Genomic DNA, 4,070 nt, shown 5'->3' on the forward strand with positions numbered 1-4,070 from the left:
TTCACTGGAGAAATGAATCCTCTGTTTATAAATGTTTGAAACAGAAATGAGCTAGTGCATTTTAAATGGTTTCGATTACTTAGCAAGGCTTGTTCATCCAAGTCTACAACTGCACCAATTTTTGGGGAGCTTCCTACAATTCTCAGCCATGAAGACATCTAGGTAAGCATTAAAATGATGCGCTGTGTAAAATCCTCAGAGAGAAGAAAAGCTACAGATTCAGCAAGCGTTGCTGCATGCTCTTTCCTCAAGAAATGTTTGCCAGGCAGAGCATCTCCTGCTTCATTTACATTTTAATTACTGCTTTGTGAAATACATATTAGTAACAGTTCACAAAAGAGTTACAGGCAGAGAAATGCAACCAGATTTTCAAATGCAATAGCCTTGCAGGCTCCCTATGAAAGTGGTAAGAAATAAAGCCCATCTTTTGACACTTTTCAAGTAGTATTCATTCAAAAGCTTGGCTTTTAGTGAATTGGGGACCAAATTCTGATCAACGGGAAAATCCTACAGTTTGGAGTAGGAGCAAGAAAATAAGATGGAGGGGAATAGAAAAGGAATTATTCCATACAGCCCTCCCCTGTACCTCCTTTTTTTCTGAATTCCTAGGGAAACCATCCCTCGTGTTATTCCCAAGTGAATCTGAAAGCACAATCTGCATATTTATGCATGATCCAGCCCTTCTCGCACAGAATATCTACATGAGTGCCTGTACTAATTCACATACGAGACTTTTACTGGGTGGACTACATTTTAGCACTGCTTGTCCCCTGCATGTTTGTGTGTGGATATGTGAGTCACTACAGAATGGCAGTTAAATATTTCAAAATACACTGAAATTCTGAGGGAATTCAAAGGGATGAGGTGAAAATGAAACTTCCCAAAGGAGTCTTTTTTCATAACTTCTCAATTTATCTGTGAAGTATCAGAAGATCCTAGATTTATTTTCCACAGTCTATAGCATGGGCTGAAGGCAATATTTATCACTCCCGTCAACGTTATATATGGACCCCACCAGCCTTTCCTACAGTAGGAACAAATCTGATTCATTGCAGGTATTTACTGTCAGTGAACTCATGCAGCAATTTATACTCAGCAACCCAGTTAAAATATGGGTAACTACAGCACTGCATATGTTCAGTGATTTAAAGCACATGCAAATTGAAGCAAAGCTGTCCACTCCTGACAAAGCACTAGCAGAACTCTTGGCATGACCAATATTTAAGTTGCATAATAGCAGACTGAAACTGGAAAGGACCAGTGAGTCATTCTAACTGCAGCCTCCCTCTGTAACAAAATCTTTGACTCCATTGTTACCTTGCTGGGTTTTTTCCTGAACACATCAAGGTTCTTTATTCTTTCTCTTCTAAACCCTGGGTTTCTTGTTAACATATGAATTATTTCAGGTCTAACTTTTCCCACCAATTTCTTTTACTTTCCTACCATCACCTGCAGCAACAAGTACTCCTCTCACCAACTCCTAATGACCTTTAACAACAGCTGCATGAACTAAAGATGTCCTAGTATTTATGTATGGTTTCAATCCCTTTATTATAATGGGACATTGTAGATATTTAAGAGCTATCAAGCCTAAAAACACATAGAGAAATTGAGTGATTCTTTGAGGACTCCACTATGGTAGTTCACAATAATCTTTCTGTCATACAAGAAATCTCACTGTGCTGTGCTTATGCCCACATCTGAAAGTGCCATTAGACTACAGCTAATAAATTATTTATCATCTGCCCTACCTCTGGTATTTTTCTGCTCTAATGCTATTGATTGCTCTATTCAGTGGCACTCTCAGCATTTAGGCCATTTAAAAAAAAGTGCAGGACTTAGCCTCATTTTGTAGATGTAGATGTTGAGGAGAGACAGGTATATGGGAGAAGCAGGACAGGAGTTATGCACTGAGAGGCGGAAGACAGCACTGCTCAAACTTTAATGGAAAAAGCCTCATTAGATCCTTTCCTTGTTCTCAGGGTCTTACAGGGAAAAAAAGTTTGTTCCTAGAGTGAATATTCCACTAAAAATTGAAATAATTTTTAGATGTTACTGCTAATGAATGCCAACTGCTTTTCATGACTAGCGATGGGGTTGGGCTTTACTTAATATGGCTTTGTGCATGTTCACTTTTCTTTAATTCAGGAAAACTCTGGAGAAGACGACTCATCATCAGTGCTGTTGACTGCTAAACAAAAGCAAGTTATACCTTTAGGGCTCAGAAAAAGAAGGTAAACAAAAGCCAGCTATCCAGATAAAAAGGGAACAAATGTTTTGGAGAGAGAACATTCCTATAAACAGTCATGATAGCGTAACTCACAGACTGCAAAATAAAGGAGCAGCTATAAATTTAGCCTAGTGTGTAGTCTGAAATAGCAACTGCCTTTGTATACCATATGTTTGACTGCAATCACAAGTGATTCACTTACTGCTTATTTCACATACTCTATTAGCATGCAGAACTACTGTGGTATTATAAATAGTACCTCATGCTTAAAGATGTTTATTCTGCTTAGCAATTTAGCGGTATCTCAAGTTTTTCTATTCCTTCCTGTGCCTGTCTTCACTCCTGTCTTTACACTTCCTGGAAATTTTGCATCTCTCTGCATATTAATAAATAACAGATTAACATATTAATAAATAAGAGCTGTACCTTTGCCTGATTTAGTTATCTGAGCACAGATAAATCTGTATTCAACTCATCCATCTTTTGCATAGCAGAGTGATGGGTTACAGCACTGCAGGAGAAGACCTGGGTTCAGTTCTCTCCCCAGTCTCTGGGGACTGAAACCCGTATTTTCACGTCAGCAGAATCACCCCAGTTACTGTCTAGGCCAGGTTGGGGCCCTCTTAATTTCTTGTCTAGACTTTTAAGAAACTGCATAAAGGCTTTTAGCGTGAGTGCCGCCACAGTACAAAGAAAAGAAAAGGGGGTGGAGGCAAAGGGGAAGAGTGTTCTAGATTAAGCTATGCACAGGGCTTTTATGAACTCCTCTTACATGATTTTCACCAGAAAATACAGTAATGATTCAACTCTGCCAGGAAATATTTTTAGTTTGCTGAAACAGAATGGAGCAGTACTGACCTGAAGCTTTAAAGGGTGCAGATCAGACTTCGTCCTACTTCCAAATGAGATTTAAGCCCACTGCTCTAACCTTTGGATAGACTCAAGCTGACTGGAAACAAATTACTACAGATAAGCATTATTTTAGTCCTGACATACAAGAACTTCTGTAACAGATCATTTAAAATCTACTCTGAAGGGCATGGGCTAAAAGGAAATACTGCCAATAGCCCCCAAAAGCTCTGTTAGTATAAACTCAGCAAAGGTGTATCTGTTTCAAGGCAAAGATTTGATGAAAGAGGGTTCATGTATGATTTTTACAGATCACAATCATATTACCTGCATAGATCATCACTGTTAATGTCCAACTGACTGCCAAACTCGTGTCAGAAATAGGATTCATATATACGCTTTATAACTCAGGACAGGAAAAAAAAAAGAGTTCTTCCTAATGCAATTGAAACTAGAAGAACATGGTGACTCAGGTTGGAATTTAGCCACAAAGTCCTGTTTACATACCCCCAAATTCACAAAACTTGCCAGGTTTAATGGCTCTGAGGGCTTCAAGCCCAGTCAGTGCTTCCTAACAACATGGTCCAACATATATCATGCTGGTTTAGCACCAAGTCAGACAGAAGTGGTTTGTAACAGGCTGCCAATAGCTGCAAAATAGGTGCTTTTACCATCAGCATGCTGATTTGTGTTGTTCATGCAATTACAGCTTGGACAGTAGAAATATATTAATCTCACTGTATTTTGCAACAGCAACAAAGCGCGTCTTTATGCTCGTTCACAGGTCAGCTTAATGTAACAACAGACTTGTTATTTTGGGAAACAAGAACATGAGCAATACTGAGCTTTGCAGCCCTGTGCAAAGAACTTTTGGAAGCACTAAAATGCTAAATGCAAAACTTGGTTATTACATTTTCCTTTCTATCTCACTGAGGATAAGGGGAAATGTTTCAGAAGGTCTCTCATGCACATGTAGCAATCTGGTTAGGGA

Source organism: Mesitornis unicolor, unplaced genomic scaffold (genome assembly GCF_000695765.1).
Source record: "Mesitornis unicolor isolate BGI_N332 unplaced genomic scaffold, ASM69576v1 scaffold46547, whole genome shotgun sequence".
Classification (NCBI taxonomy): Eukaryota; Metazoa; Chordata; class Aves; order Mesitornithiformes; family Mesitornithidae; genus Mesitornis; species Mesitornis unicolor.